Source organism: Archocentrus centrarchus, chromosome 14 (assembly GCF_007364275.1).
Source record: "Archocentrus centrarchus isolate MPI-CPG fArcCen1 chromosome 14, fArcCen1, whole genome shotgun sequence".
Lineage (NCBI taxonomy): Eukaryota > Metazoa > Chordata > Actinopteri > Cichliformes > Cichlidae > Archocentrus > Archocentrus centrarchus.
Window position 1 is genome coordinate 24,752,844 of NC_044359.1, and position 11,408 is coordinate 24,764,251.

At 41.6% G+C, this 11,408-nt stretch overlaps 1 non-coding gene across 1 annotated transcript; it reads right to left on the bottom strand.

Moving 5' to 3' along the window:
* Positions 1 to 62: 62 nt before the first annotated feature.
* trnaw-cca (transfer RNA tryptophan (anticodon CCA)) lies at positions 63 to 134 on the bottom strand. The gene has a single exon. It is a non-coding gene; the product is annotated as a tRNA-Trp (tRNA).
* Positions 135 to 11,408: the final 11,274 nt, after the last annotated feature.

Sequence of the window (11,408 nt, forward strand, 5' to 3'; positions counted from 1 at the left end):
CTCCAGCATGTCATTATCCATCCTTTCATAGCAATTTGAAACGGTTTGAAAATTGAGGTATATGACCTCGACGTGATTTGAACACGCAACCTTCTGATCTGGAGTCAGACGCGCTACCGTTGCGCCACGAGGTCTCTACGGAACGTCGTCGCCGATAATCCACCAGCTGGTCGGGGTGTTGCTTGGGTTTTCTCAAGGTGCTCCAGCTTCCCCCACAGTCCAAAGTCGTGCATTTACTGGGCTTAGGTTAATTGGTCATGTTAAATTGCCCATAGGTGTGAATGTGAGTGTGAATAGTTGTCTGTCTCTTTGTGTTATACCTGCGACAGGCTGGCGACCTGTACAGGGTGTATCTGCCTCTCGCCCTATGACAGCTGGGATAGGCTCCAGCACCCCCACCCATCCGAGATCCAGAATTTGCTTAACGGAAGAGGATGGACATATCGCCTAAGGCAGGGATCCTCAAATCCAGGCCTCGAGGTCCGGCGTCCTGCAGCTTTTAGATGCGTCCCTGATCCAACACACCTGAATAAAACGGTTGAATTACCTCCTCAGTATGCAGTCAAGTTCTCCAGAGTCCTGCATATGACTTCGAAATTTGACTCAGGTGTGTTGAAGCAGAGACACATCTAAAAGATTTGAGGATCCCTGGCCTAAGGTATTATTGCTATTGATCACTTAGTGTGTCATTGCATTTTTTTTTTTGAAGACTGTAACACACATGTGAAAATGTACATAAGTGGATAGAGTTCTTGTTATTCTGATGTACAGTGGATTATCAAAAAATATTTGTACCATTTTTTTAAGTACATTTCTTGTCACTTTTCAAAATTAAGGGTGGAGGGACCCAGGTTTAAATACCTGGGTCCCTCCACCCTTTGGTTTATTTCAAGCTGTTCACACTGTTTAATGAGCACAGATTGTGTCTACTAAACGTACAGTTAGTAGCCCAGGGCAGCCACCTGTTGACGTTACATGAGTTTGCCTTACGATCTTCATTTGGCTAATTATTCAAATTAATTTGAAAGCAATCTGGCTCTTGCATTTCAACTGAGCTGTGTCTGATGAGAAGATGATTTGAGGGATTAGATAACTGAACAGTAAAATATTTTGATATTTAGCATATGAAAATGTACTTTTTATTACACAGATGTACACTAACTAAACTAATATCTTCCTGCTTTAGTTTTCTTGCTGAGAATCACTAATATGCAAGAATCTTCCTTCTGTGGTGCCACTCTTTAGCAATATCATTTAAATGGTTTGTGGCAACTTTCCACTGAAAAGTTCTAGATTACACAAGAAATGCTGGATTAATATTACGAGGTCCTGATAACAAGGTGATGAAAACAGATAGTAAATGACAGCTTAATGGGTGGAGTCAACATGTTTGCTTTTGTCAGTCCTAGAAAAATGCAGAATATGTGTTATTATGAGGGTAATTACTTGTGACAGTAACAGAATGTCTGTACCTAATTCAGCAGTTTGAAAGGCACAGTTCTCAAAGCAGAAACACATTTAAGCCATCAAGCAAACTGACACTAAAATCAGCAATACAAAGAGTACTGTTTGATCCTAATTAAATTAGTTTATTATTGTGATGATGATGTAGCAGCTTATTATTTGAAATAATAGAATTAAATTTGGCTTAATGCGGTCTCAAAACAGCCTTTTTCCCATGAAAATGCAAAAGTATATACATCATGATTTTTTTTTCTATCAGTAGCTGGCAGCTGTAGTGTAATACAAGCAGAAGAAGTGTATGAATTGGGAGAACATAAAATCCAAGGGATTTTTTTCCCCCATGAACCACCCGTAATGCTAACAAGCATATTGACTGGCTTCCTTTTGGTCAACAAATATTGTATTTCTAATTGCATTAGTGATGGATACAATATGCAGTCAACTGTAATGTCCTCAGTGATGAGTGTAAGTATGACACAACAAGCATTCATGTCTTTGGTCTTTTTTTAATTAACTGTCAGTCTACAAATGTCTAATTACACTAATTCTTGCACTTTTATAACTGCGGCTACATTTCTTTGTGAGCATAGTATGCGTGTATGGTTGTGATTGTGTGTATCTTGTGTGACTGCAAATGGTGTTTTTGTTGTTGTTTTTGGTTTTTTGGTTTTTTATGAAATACCAAAGTGACCTGAGCCAAAGCCCCCCCCCCCCCCCCCCCCCCCCCCCCCCACCCATCGAAGTTGGTTGCCCATCCAATTCATTCAGTCTTTTTGCCAACCCTGGATATATCTCCAGTACGTCTCATTAAAAATGTACTTTCCAAAGACAAAAATTTTTATGTATGGTTACTGACAGGAACAACACTACAGCTATATTATTAACACTACTGGTTATATTATTTTTATTTCACTGTATTTTAATATATAAAGTTATATAGAATTCTTAGTCAAGCTGTGCAATAACAAAGGAGCATAATAAATGAACAGAAATGAAAATCAGCCCTGAATTACAGCAAAGTAATAAACTGATAGAAATTGAAAATTATCCTTGTAGCTGAATGTTTTTTTTTTGTTTGTTTGTTTGTTTTAGCATAAAGATTGTCAGATATAGTAATTTAATAGGGTAGTATTTCTCCTATATTTGGGACTTAGGTTTATTGATCATATATATATAAAATAAATCAGCCCCAAAATATAGTTTTTGAATCTTGCTTGATTAATAAAGATATATCATCATTATTCCTAGTGACATTGTCCTTGTGTTGGTCCCTGTGTTGATCCCTGAACTTTTACTCATGACTCTTACCACATTCTGGCCAGATTTTGATGTAACTGAAGCTGTGCTGTATCTCCTGAGATCTGACCCAAAGTCTTAGAACACTTATCCCCTTCAGTGCCAGACAGCTCTGTTGCTGATGCTCCAACTCTAAATTAAAGCCAGCTGACCATAGCTGCAGATCTGAAATTTATGGAAGCCAGGGACTGTTTGAAGAGACAACAGCAAAGTGGCATCCAGGATTCATTTTAGGATTAATGTACTGTGACATCTAGCATTTGCAAACCACTCCAAATATGTCACTGCTATTAATCTTACAATATGTGTGGATTATTTGTACTATCACATATTTCATACAAAGACTGATATGCATCAATAAAGTAAAGTATTCATAGGTGGCATCTTTAATAAATGGGGTGTCGAACACAACTTGCAAAAGAAAACATTTTTAACGAAAATATCAAAATGTATTTGTTTTAATACATATGAATTTAAATTTGATTTACTTAAATAAATAAATAAATTGCAACTATGATCATTTAAAGGCAACAACAGTGAGAAGAACATTTCCAGTCATGAACAGTGCAGGTGCCGCTGTGTATTAAGCCATGTGATCCAGCAGATTTTGTAGAATGGATGTTGTGGTCTGTCTGGGAGAATTCCACATAGCTGAAGGATGAGTATGATTTCCAAGACTCAACAGACAGCAACATGTGCAAGCTCCCAACTTAAGTGAAGCAGAATTTGCTGTGCAGAATCACTGGAATGATTTGTGCTCCTGGCCGGTAGTCCCTCTGTAGACAGTGAAATTAATGTGGCCAGTTGCCTTTGGAAAGAATGATGTCAAGCCTTGGAGATACCCTTTGAAAGCACAAGCCAAAGAGGCTGAGTTTGTGAGCGTATGGGTATGTGTGTGCTGAGTGACAAGAAAGGGAAGCATGAAACTTGCATGTATGTTGAAAAAAAAAAAGTGTGCACACAGAGACATGAGACAAAAATACTGGATTTTACAGTATTTCAAAATTATAATGTAGTATTTTGATTACCATCAGCTATTTCACTACTCTTTAGATTCCAAGTTAAAAATTAGGCTTTTTTTTTTCTTTTTAAACACAGAAAAAGCTGAGATGCTAATTAATGAAATAAAAGATGTCTTGCTTGGTGTAATACTTTGTTTCTATTTTTACAAAGTCTGATTTATATAATTTCATTTTTGCCATTTTTAATTTTTATTTTTTAATTTTAATTTTAATTTTCTCATTTGATTTTACCTTTATTGTGCCTTCGGTAAAAGTGTAGCAGGCCCAGATGGTTTTCCAGCCGAGTTTTATAAAGAATTTTGGTCTGAGCTAGCTCCCATTTTTTTCAGAATGGTAACTCAGATTCAGAATGACCACATCTTATCTCCAACCTTAAACTCTGCTAACATTAGCCTGCTTCTTAAACCAGGCAAAGACCCCACATTCCCATCCAGCTACAGGCCAATCTCTCTCATTAATGTAGATCTTAAAATAATTTGCAAAGCCCTTGCCAAAAGATTAGAAAGTATTACTCCATTTATTGTACATCCAGATCAAACAGGCTTTATCAAGGGTCGGCACTCAGCCAATAATACACGTCGACTGATAAATATAATAGACTATTGTTCTATTAACAAATTAGAGACGACAATCGTGTCTTTAGATGCAGAGAAGGCATTTGATCGGGTAAATTGGAAATTCTTACTAGCAGTTCTGCAAAAATTTGGATTCGGTTCATCCTTTATAAACTGGATCAGAACACTACACAGCTCTCCGAATGCGCGTGTTAGGACAAATGATCTCATTTCACAAAGTTTCAGTCTGCAGAGGGGCACTAGGCAGGGCTGCCCACTCTCTCCCTCTCTTTTTGTAATTTTCATTGAGCCGCTAGCAGCAGCAATCCGTCAAAATGTAAATATTAAAGGGATTCAAACTGAAAATATGGACCATAAACTTAGCCTTTATGCTGATGATGTATTACTTTTCCTTGGGAATTCACAAGGCTCTCTTTTGAAGACTATCACACTGATAGATAAGTTCTCATCTATATCTGATTACTCTATCAATTGGAGTAAATCAACAGTTTTGCCTCTGAATTGTAGTTTCCAGAGAACCTCTAGGACCCCACTAAAGTCAGGAAATATTAGATATTTAGGCATAAATTTTTCCGCCAGGCTCTCAGACTTGGTACGATTAAATCATATCCCCTTATTAAAAACAATAGAGGATGATCTCACACGTTGGAACAGTTTACCTATATCACTCATGGGGAGAGTTGCTGCCATTAAAATGATGGTTTTACCAAAAATTAATTATCTATTTTCATTGATCCCTAATAAACCTACTCTTCCTTGGTTTAAGTCACTAGATTCAAACATCTCAAAATTTTTATGGAAAAACAAACCGTCAAGAATAAGCTTAAAAACTTTACAAAAGCCAAAACACAGTGGAGGTCTAGAATTACCAAACTTTTATTACTATTTCTTAAGCAGTAGATTGCAGTATATTTCAAAGTGGATCAAATCCAATTCATTAGACAACCCATGGCTGGATCTAGAACAGGCGTTTTGTGGAAAAATAAAAATCTCAGATTTACCTTTCATTAGTTCCAGTATTAAACATCATAACTGCTATAAAGTCCTTAGTATAAATACCTCTCTGACAGCCTGGTGGGAATTTTTAAAAATAACTAAGTCTTCACTCATCCCCTGTAAACTAACACCCATTTGGAACAATCCAGATATTTGTCAGAAAAAGAAAATGCTGAATTTTCCGTTATGGCGTGATAAGGGTATAAATAACTTAGAACATATTATCCAAGATGGAAATTTTATCACGTTCCAAGAACTTATATCAAAATATAGAATTGGCAACGGTAGATTTCTGGAATATCAACAAGTTAAGTCCGTCCTACAGGGAAGATTTAACCTTAATCAATTGAATCTAGAAATGCCTACTTGGGTAACAGAATTTCTTAACCTCTGTACCCCAAAATTGTTATCAAAATTATATAAATTATTAATAAAAACTGATGATTCAGTTTCCCTCCCAATTACAAAATGGGAGCGTGATCTTTCTGTCAACCTGGATCAAAATTTATGGACAGAAATATGTTTAAATATCTTCAAAATGACTAAAAGACCCCAAATACAACTTGTACAATATAAGATTCTCCATAGAACATACTACACTGGACAAAGGATGTTCCAAATGGGCCTTACACACTCAAACATATGCACCCACTGTACAAGCAATTCAGAGGATAATCATCTACACGCTCTGTGGTCTTGTGTACCAGTTCAGAGATTTTGGCAGAGGATTTGTGAAGATCTATCCACATGGTTTAGCTGTCGTATCCCAACTTCCCCCAGACTATGCATCTTAGGTGATGTCAGTGAATTAATTATGGAGTTAAATATATCACACATAGTTCTTACTGAATTGTGCATCGCTAAGAAGATGATCCTCATGAACTGGAAGACAAAAAATAAACTATGTATTACTCAGTACAGAAATTTATTAGTAGATCATGTTAGTTTAGAGAGAATGTCTGCTTCTTCTAAAAACAAATTGGAGGAATTTGACTCTCTTTGGTTCCCACTGCTCAGCTCCATTACTTAGTGGGGGTGGTGGGCTGCGGGCTCTGCTCCTGATGTGCTTTGTGGGGGGGTGGGTGGGGACTCCGGAGGCCTAGGTAGCTGGTAGCCTCCTGAGACTGGAGTCCTGGGGCGACCTTCTGGTGATGTCTGTGTGCCTGTCCTGGTTGATGGTGGTGGGGGCTTGGATGGTGCTGCCTTTGGTCCTGGGGTGTGGGCGGGGTGCTTGGGGGGGTGGTGCCGGCCCTCGGTCGGTTGGCTGGTCTTCCCTGTGTGGCTTGGGGGCCGGGGGTCTGGGGCCCCGGCACTGGGGCCGCGCCGGCTCCCGGTGGGCCCCCCCTGGCGCGGGGGGGGCCTCTGCTGTCCCGGCCGCGCCGCCGGGTGGGGTGGGTTGGCCTGACGTCGGGATGTCCGGTCTACGCTTTTGGGGCCCTGGGGTGCCTGCATTGCAGGGGGGTGGGGTGGGGGATGGGGCCGCGGTGAGGTGGTTGGGGGGGACTGGGCACTGCATTTCCATGCCCAGGCCAGTATGTCCTGTCGCCTGTTTGTGTCTATTGTTGAGTGAATGGGCATCTAGGGGGAGCGGGCCGCCCTCTGCAGTGGGGGCGAGGGCGCCAACCTCGGGTGCTGCAGTGCTCCGGGATGCTGTCACCGCGGCCCCGGGCTCACCTCCCCCTGCCCTGTGCTGGGGTGTGGGAGGTCGGGGTGCCTATTGAGCCAGCGGACAGCTGGCTCTCTTCTTCCAGGATTCTTCCTGGTCATATGCCCCCCCCCCCCCTCCCCCTCCCCATACACAAACACACACACACACACACACACAGAATACACATCACTCACAGATGTAGGATGGAGAGGCCACGTGGAGAGCTGCACCACCACTTGCCTCTCCGTTTTAATTGCACTTTAGTCATTATAACTCACAACACATACACACTTACAACCTGATACACATAGGACCTTTGGGGCAGGCATGTTACTCAGAGGTTGATGAGATGGGCCGCTGAGGTGGCCCCACTCGGATCCTCGTCACTGTCTGTCTCCAAATTTTATTTGCACTTTAGACATGGAGGGTTTTGGGGGGGCAGTGTGGGCAAGCGCTGACGACCAACAGTTGGCGCTTGTGGCATAACTGTCCCCTCAATTTTAACTGCACCCTATACACCTCATTCACTCACAAACATTAACACATAGACCTACAAGTTGGGGAGGAGGAGGGGTGGATGGGTCATCTTACACCCCGATTTCTTGCGTCTCGCCCGGGGTAGGGGTCGGGTGGTTCCTTGGGGAGCGGGCTGGTGGCGTCCTGGGGTCGCTGTTGGCCCTGGGGTGGTTTCCACTTGCCCCGCCTTCAGAGGGTGGGTAGCTATGGATGAATGTGTGTCTTTGTGTATTTGTCACCGTCTCCGTGAGTATGGGTGGGTGAGTGAATGTGTATGTATGGCATATCTGTGTGTGGGTAAGTATGTATGGGCATGTATGAGTATCTGTGTATAAATGTGTACACGGGTGTCTGGGTGTGTTTGTATGTATGGCTGGACCTGGGTCTGGGCCTTGTGCCTTGCCTCCTGGCCGCTCCTTGCTGGTTGCCTCCTCCCCCCTACCCCCCTGGGATGGGGGTGCCTTGGGGTTCCTGGGTGGGGCTGGGTGTTCTGGCGTGGGTGCTGGCCTGCCCCCCTTGGGGGTGCGGTGCGGGGCTGCGTTGGCTTCTTCGGCGTGGGGGGGGGCTCTGTGGAGGGTCGGGCGGTCCTTGGGTGCCGTGGGCCCGGGGGCCCTGCCGCCGGCCAGTGCAGGGGGCTGGCCGCTGGGGGGGGGGCTGGCTTCTCATCGCCTTGGGTTCCCTGGAGCCCTCGCTCCTCGACTGGGGGGGCTCCGTCTGAGACCACCCTCTCCCGTCTGCTGGGGTAGGTGTGCGGTTGTCTTTGGATTGAGTGGCCGGGGGTCTTCCTGGCTCTTGGTGGGCTGCTGGTGGCCTGGGTTTCCGGGGGCTTTCCGTACCTGCCTCTGGCTTCTGATGGGTGGAGCTGCAGCGTTTTGCCCTCATTGGTAAGTACGTTCCATGACACAGACACAAACATGACACAGACACAAACGCCCACTCAATCACAACTCAACAAAATTGTTGGTGTGCGTAACATGCTTTGTCAGTTTTGTTTTTCACACACAAATTTATTTTTGCAAGTATTGATAGTATTTTTTTATATGTTAAAGTGATGAACTATCTGATTAATAGACTTGTGCTCTTTCCCCTTTTTTTTTTTTTTTTTTTTTTTTGTTTTTTTTTTTTGCTCCCTTTCTCTCTCCCCTTTTCTTCTCTTTATTTTCCTCTTCTTCAGCCTGTCAGCTCTGGCTGTTACATAGTATGTGGAAAAATAACTCAGATAAATAAAATAAAGGGTTAAAACATCAACAAGAAGAGCCTATTGAGAACCTATAGAGCTCATCTTGAAATAGCAAATATGTTTGGCACAACAACGCATTCAGATCACAGTTCTGCTTGCAAGATCTACCAGACATGACAGGCTTAAAAGAAAAAAAAAAAAAAGTGTAGCATTTAAAGAAAACTGCTTTCTTTGAACTCACATCTCATCCTTGAATAGCTTCTAATGCAGAACATGCACTGTGAGCTCACCCATTACAACTATTGCTCACAAGAACACTTTTCCAATAAACCACAAGGGAGTTGGGCAGGAAAAGCACTAAAGTTGAAAACAGATTGAGGGAGTATTATGAGGACACAGAGGAAGGAAGGAAGGGTAGGTGCTGTCTATCACAGCTGCTGATAGCAGTGACAATACAGAGATATACACAGTGCCAGTTTTATGTATGCATGTGGGCTGTTCCCAGACCATTGGTTAACATGTTTCTCATGTTGTCTGGAATAGCCGAAGCACCCCTTTTATCAAAATAATCTGGAAGACCACCACAGACTGTATAAACACAACCAACACTACCTATTACCTGTTGGTAGTGTTGGTTGTGTTACCTATTGGATTTGGACTTTTTGAACTCTTTCAACATTAGCATTTTGCCCAAAACCAGGTTTTGTTTTTTGTTTTTTACCAGAACTTCCCAAATCTGGATGAGAGGTTGGAGGCTAGTAGAAAGCTTGTTTAGTATAAAGATTATGGGTGCAATATACAGACATACTGCTAAGTAAGACAGTAAAAAAAAAAAATACTACAATTTCACTCACTGAAACCAAACACAAACTTATAGGACAGGCTGTACCACACAGCAACCCACATTAATTTTCAAATGATTGCATTAGAAAATGCTCCAAAATGCACCAACAGCAAAAACATGGTGGAAAGGTTCACTTGAGCGACTCCAATTAGCAAAGGTGAGGCCTAGCAGACATCAGTTGGCTACAGCTCCTTGTGTTGGGACACCTTTCAAACAAAGTCTCTACGTTCTAACTCAAATATATGAATTATAAAAACAAAATTAAAGGGGGGGAAGGGTACTAGTGGAACTGCAGTTTTTGGCACTTTGTGTTGGCCTTGTTTTTCAAATCCAGAAGTTGCCATTTGAGAACCACATATTAACATATCTAAGCATCAGCACCTCAGCAATAGTTGAATGAACACTACTGAAAGTTGACTTGACCTTGGGAACGCCGTTATTATGTGTAAGAAACAATGTAGTTCATCTGCTAAAACACAGCTGCAAGACAATTGAGGGATGCATGTCCAAGTGAGAATGTGTTGTATCTACAGTAGAAATTCAGCTAATGATTTTTAACTGAAAGGTAAGGCCTGAGAATTTTTATCTGGATATGTTGTTGCAGAAATTTGAACTAGACCAGTATTTGCTTTATATTTTTTATTTTATTATATGTATATTGTGCCATACTGTGTAAGTATTTGCAACAGTTTTAAAACTTCATTCTCATATTCACACTTAAAGAATGACCAGTTAACATGCATGCCTTTGGACAGTGGGAGGAGTGCCCAGAGAGAACCCAAACAGGGATGGGAATAACATGCAAACTCCACTCAGCCAGCCAGTAGATTTGAACTCAGGGCCCTCTTGCTGTGAGGTATACCATTCCCACCCAGCCTTTATCACCCTGTCATTAAAACACTGAAGAAACAATTGCATACATCCCTCCGCTTTATTTCTTGATGACACAATAGGTTAAGGGCTTCTATTTTCTTCTGTATTTCTATTTGGCTAGAGAGTAGAGATAACTAGGCACAGGCCTCAATTTGCAGTTTGTTTTTTCCTTTGGTTGATAAAAGTGGAAATCCCCTTTATTCCTTTGTATAACAGTTTCACTGGGTAGACTCGTGGCCATTTCTCTTATGCCTCAGCTGACTTTTCAGTTACTCACTGAGAACCTTACTCATTGAAATAATCAATTTTAATTTAATTTCATTTATATTTAAGTTTTCTTAATTCGTTCTCATTTTCGACTGCTGGGTTATTTACATGGTTTCAAGTTGTAAGATATTTTTGTTCTTTTTTTTCTGTCTTTTTTACTGAAATAGAGATTATTCTTCATCATAATTCTGCTTTTACTGTTTCCCACAAAAGAGTTGGGGATGTCCCCAGAGAATCATTTATTACTCATTTGATTGATCTTTGTTATGTATTTAGCATTAGAAATACATGGTTCAGTGGCACTATTTTGTGTTTAAGTAGAACAGCACCAAGTGCGGCGTATGTGCGCATTGATCTGCTGTGTTCTTCTGCAAATGGCTAATAAAAAGGAAGTCACGCTCCACTGAAGGTTCCATGGTGTCTAAATAGTTATGCCATAAGTGTAGGACATAACAAATTGGCGACGAGATTAAAACGGATCCCCGATGTGCATGAGACGACAGAGAGGGGGAAATCCTTGTGGAAATGACGGACAAGACAAGAAAAAAAAAAAGAGAAAAAGCTAACCCTTCGTGTGGATGCTAATACCCCTGCTAGCGAACTGCATAGACAGCGTGAGTAACATCTCTTCTTAAGTGAAGGACACTGATAAAGACACAGAAAATGTCGGGCGGTGTTGGACAAATGGACATATTTGATAACTGCACAGAGGATTGGACAACATATG